Raw genomic sequence first — 5,518 nt, 5'->3', positions numbered from 1 at the left:
GACTGACCTACAGCCATGGACTGACCTACAGTCATGGACTGACCTACAGCCATGGAATGATCTACAGCCATGGACTGACCTACAGCCATGGACTGGCTTACAGTCATGGAATGATTTTGAAGATGCTGCCTGGATTACTGCTTCTTTGCCTTCTAAATCTACAAAAGGCCAACTTACTTTAAAAGATAGCTTCACTGCCCAAGCCCTAACGGAGGAGGAAGAAACTTTTAAGATAAAAATAAACTTTAAAAAAAAACCAAGCTATTTTCATCTTCTCGAATTAGCTGTGGTACCAGTTCACACTTCACAAAGCAGTGGGTGAGAGAGCTAGAAATGTTCAAAAAAAATCCTTTGACAAACAGAATGTTTCATTTCACATGGCTAGGCAGAGTGGCAGAGAGACAAAAATAACATAGGTTTGGAAGCTCAGGTGTCAAAGCAATTTAGAAATAGCGGCCAATACAGACAGTTTGGCATATCAACAATATCATTGATTTCAGGGTGTAGCAAGCCCGAGAAAAGTGAGCTCTTGTCCACTGAATTCTAAAACCTAAAGAAAAAAATCAACCAATCAGGAACTTTATTGTAAAAGATGTGGAGAAGAAAGGGTGATAATTTATCACTCACCACTCCCCAGAGCCTAAATGAGCCCAGTGCCTTAGCTTTGTCACCAACAGTATACATTAAGGACAGTCATGTGGTTAAATGACAAATGGGGAATAAACGCTAAAGGGGAATACATAGTTAAACTTTTTAAACTTTCTACTTTTAACTCAGAGATGCTTTTCGCTAAGCCCACTCTCCATTTGACAAATAAAGCCTAAGGAAAAAATGGAAATGGATTTATAAGCTTCCAAGAACTTAAGGAAACTATAATAGGATAATAAGTTCCAAGTAAGCATAAGACAAATTCAGCTTAAAATATTCAGGTCCTTCAAAACCCAGCTTCCGTCAGACATCATTTCTTAGGATCTGAGAAGAGGGCCAAGGTTCTTTGTGGTTTACAGTGCAATGCAAAGTTTCCACGGCTTCAAGACTGACTCATTAGAAAGAACTTCAGCTCCTAATTGTGTCCTTGAGTACAGTCAGATCCCTTGACTCCCCTTTCACTGGTACCTAGAGACACTTTACAGCCAACCATCTACGAGGGGTCCCAGTCTCATGACCCAGACCAGAAAGATGGAAGTGGATCCCAGGGGAAACCCAATCATTAACTTTGGGGAGTAAGTCAAGTGTCAGGTAAAGCACCCTTTCAACTTTACGTCCTGTCTTACTCATAAGAGAGAGGGAATGATATATCTTTTCAACACACAAGGGAAACTGAGGTACAATCTCCTCTACAAGGGAATTTTTTTCCCTCTGGTGAGAAAATGAGGTGGGAGGTGACTCTATGAATGTCATGCATCCTCTGGCCGCAACTCTTCCTAAAGGCCAGCTCTGGCCACCACTCTTCTCAAAGGCCAGCTCTGGCAAATGTACACCAGGAAGTAACAGTCGTATTCAAAGACCTTCAAATGTGCCTCCCATAGACCCTGTATGTTTTACTGGGGGCTACTGCTAAGTTATAATCAGAGAGAGCTCCAATCTGTGTCCAGCATTACTAAGGTACCAAAGTTAAAGACCTGGGGATCTGACACAGAACAGAATCTGAAGTTTGAAAACACTAAATTGGGATATGGTTTCTGCTAGAAGAAAAGTTGTGGAGGCAAGCATTCCCACAAATGCAGCCCTGAAGGTCTGTTATCACACGCACTTCTTCTCTGACCAGACTCCCCGTTACTCTCACCAAACCTGTTCTGACTTTAATTCCATCTCTTTTCTTCTCTAGTCCTCAATGCTCACCTTCCTCTCAGTTCTTAGGATCTAGCTAATTGTTCTAATGAAAAGTGAAGTTGCCTGAAACTGTGTGATCTAAGGAGACACAGACATAACTGTGACTTTCTAACAATGTACAAATATTCTATACCGAATATGTAAAGTCCAAAATTGAACACAGAAAATTTAGTAGAGATTCAAAAACTTGCTGAAATAGTCTACTAATGTGAAGAGTTCATACCCTTTCCCCAGAGATGCTAGCCTACAGGATTAATCCTCAAAATGAAAAAAGCCCATGGATCAAAATGTTCATCACGGTGTCGAGACTGATATCAACAATATACTCACAAGGAGGAATGATTAGGAAGTTCCAATGTGTCTATCTCATAGAAACTTATGCAGGCATGTAAAAGGTTTAGTACTCACTTAAAATTTGGTGAAAACTAGGAGAATAAAAGTAAAATTAGTACATTAATAATATAGTATGATTAAAACCATCGATTAACACCTCAATGGCTGCCTTTACTTGGTAAGAGTATGATATTTATATATGTTTGCTTTCCTATTTGTACATAATTGTACAGTGGATAAAATTTTAAAGGGTGGATCTCTTCAGAACAAAAGTATTTTATTTTCATAGAATGTTCTTTCTGCATTTAGTTCATAATTCTTTTAATGTCAAAAAAAAAGATTCCATTTTCCTGCAAGGGTATTGAGGCAAAGGAAATGATAAAAATGGGCAAGAAAAACTTTCTCTGATTAAAAATGTGTCTACTAGTTCTCTGTGGTGACCACATCAGAAACAGGTCTCATGCCTGACGGTCAAAGTTCCTCATAGACCAGAGCCTGGCACATCTCAGCTCTCCCTATTTCTCAGCCTATGGAAATCAGTCCAAGTCTCAGAAAGTCATTTAATCCACTTCTGTGACTGAAGACATCCCTGATTCTCGGACCACCCAGCTTCTAATGATTTCCTCTTCTCTCTGGGTGTTCTTACAGCCCGTAAACTTACACCACCTGCTGGTATTGAGACCATTCTGTATCATTCTGATATTTCTGGGTAAGTAAATACCTCTCAGCTAGATTTGGAGTTCCTTGAAGTCGTAAATTCAGAGGCTTTTCAGTAGTTATTGGTCAGACACATCCAGAGGCAGAGAGGAAACAGAGTTCTACAGCGACAGCGAGGCTGCTATTAGATGCATGCCCTCAGTGATAGTATCTAAATGAAGCATGATGTTTTAAAATGCTGCCTGTGACATCACTACTGGGGCATACACTTTCCATTTTCTGCTTTAAAAGCAGTGATATTCTATTTCTGCTTATTCATTCATATCAATTCTGAGGTTCCCCCTGGGATCAAACAGATTGGATTGCAATATGCCTCACAAAGACTTATAATATAAATAACAAATGAAATGACCTTCTAAAAATCAACTTAAGACCACACACAGGACCTTGCTTCTCCTGCAGTTTTATCTGAACAATAAATATAAGTTTGTATCTCCATGTTGTGTCCTCACTTAGACTGTGGGCTTTAGTCTATCAATATCGCAATTAACAAAAAAGAAAAGAAAAAGAACTCTCCAAAGCAAATGGTCCAGCGCTTTAGAAGTGATGGACTAAATGGCTATGCTCTTTTATGCCATCAAATACTCTGCCAGGATTTAGAAATAAACACCATCTGTACATTAGCAACCCGACACCCAAGACATAACGAGAGTTCCATATCTTAAGAGAAAAATCCATAAATCATAAATGAAAGCAAGTCAAATGACCCACCAGAGGAGAAAGACCTAGTGTCCATTACTTTTGCAGGAGCATACAAGGTCAATAGGATTGTTGTCTCTGAAGAGCAGGACATCAATTAAGAAATCCATTTCCCACAGTTCACATCTCCATCTGACGACAACACACCCATGTTTTTTTAATAAGTGAAGCAGCACTCAAGAGTAAGTGCTTCTTCATATTCTACCATTTACTGGATGATCTTGTACCGTCTCCAGATTTTAGCTCCTTAACCCATAAATATATCACCTGCTATATCCCAAGGTTGTGATAAGGCAAATAGCATGGCCCAAGTCTGGGTTTATCTGTCACTCTACTATGCACGATTCAGTCTCATACCCCATAAACTAGATAATTGTTCTTTTGAATGTTGCCCAAAGATTAAAAAATGGTTTCTAGATTTCTTACTGTGATGCCAATTGATTCTCCCAATACTTGAGCATATAGCATCTATCACCACCAAAAATCACACTGGGCATCTCATGAACTATTGTCTAAATACATCTTCTTACTGGATGCTAAGGAAATAGGTGTTTTCTCTTAAGAGCTATCCGGTGAGTGCAGGGCTATGTGCAGAAAGTTTACAGGTTGCTGCTGCAAATGTCTGAGATAAATCCTATGAAAATTATTATACGTCACATCTAACAGTGCATGCTTGGACCCAATATAGATTGATACAGCAGATGGTCCGTGGATTTGGGAGTGAGGGAGACCTGGATTCAAATTCCTGTTCTGTGACCTTGAGATTGTAATTTAAGATCTCTGTTCCTCACTTTCCACAATTGGCTCTGGGTGGGTATGATGATTTAACTCAATTACACACACACACACACACACACACACACACACACACACACCAAGTGCCTAAAAGATGAAGATATTTTTCATAATTCCTATACATATTTTCTTTTTATATGAATCAGTCAAACTCTGCTGAACTCAAGGCAAATTCTGCAGAAAATTTTCACAGTTTGGGGGGACGTTTTGATATCAAACAAAGTGGACGTATGGTGGAATGAGAAGCAGAGGGAAGAAGATGTGTGGAGAAAGACATCATACTGACACACTTTCAAAAACGCGCACAACATTCTTTGCTCAAGGAGGTTGACACTAGGGTGTGGGGACATAATGTCCTGACCAATCAACCCTCTGGGGACAAGAAGCACTGCCCCCTTCACCATGCCAGGGCTGATCTAGAAACTAAGGCTGGACCCCGCAAATGACCCGGTCCGGCCCCCTCCCCCTGCTGCCCGAACCTCTGGGTGCCAATGGTGCTGAATCATGAGCCTGGCAGCAGCCGCCCTCCGCACAGCTTCCACCCGGGCACGTCTCCAGGACAGGGACTGGAAAAAATGGGCGTCCCACCTGGGGTGTGGAGGGGCGGGGGCAAGGGCAGGTACTCACAGCTTTGGCACCTCGCCGGGTGGCTCCTGTGGCCGGTCCCTTGGTGGTCCCCACTCCCCGCCCGCGGCTGGTGGCTCCCTGTCGGCCACACACAGGTGGCCCTGGGATCCCCTCAGCTCGCCCACCGCCCAGGGCAGCCACGGCTCAGAGCTCAGAAGCTCGACCCGACCAAGAGCAGCTGGAGCAGCTGTCGTGCCCAAGGGGTGGCGGCTACCAACGGGCCAGACCATTTGCCTGCTGCGCCCAGGGGTGCACGTCATGCAAGGAGGCTCCGGCACCGGGACTCCACGAGGGTCAGCGATGGGCGAGAAGGACCAAGGAGTAGGCGGAACCTCCGGCCCCTGAGTTTCCGGAGAGCTGGGGGTCGGCCAGACCAGCAGCTTCTCCGCCAGGTCTTCAGAAGGATGATCTCGGCTTTTCGGTGCACCCCTCACCCCGCCTTTTCCTTAGTCCCGCTCAGGGAGCTTTCAGAACGCTGCTAACAGAGGACCTAGCAACGCTAGCTCCTGGGTGG

At 43.2% G+C, this 5,518-nt stretch overlaps 1 protein-coding gene across 1 annotated transcript in view; it reads right to left on the bottom strand.

Moving 5' to 3' along the window:
* The window catches only part of Ttll7 (tubulin tyrosine ligase like 7), a 118,096-nt gene extending 112,922 nt beyond the window's left edge, over positions 1-5,174 (bottom strand). The window contains exon 1 of the mRNA XM_026784191.1: positions 5,005-5,174. The gene's annotated coding sequence lies outside the window, so the exon portion shown is untranslated. The remainder of the gene's footprint in view (positions 1-5,004) is intronic.
* Positions 5,175-5,518: the final 344 nt, after the last annotated feature.

This window comes from Microtus ochrogaster, chromosome 21 (assembly GCF_000317375.1).
Source record: "Microtus ochrogaster isolate Prairie Vole_2 chromosome 21, MicOch1.0, whole genome shotgun sequence".
NCBI lineage: Eukaryota > Metazoa > Chordata > Mammalia > Rodentia > Cricetidae > Microtus > Microtus ochrogaster.
The sequence above is the reverse complement of the archived record's forward strand: the minus strand, read 5'-3'. Positions and strand labels throughout refer to the sequence as shown.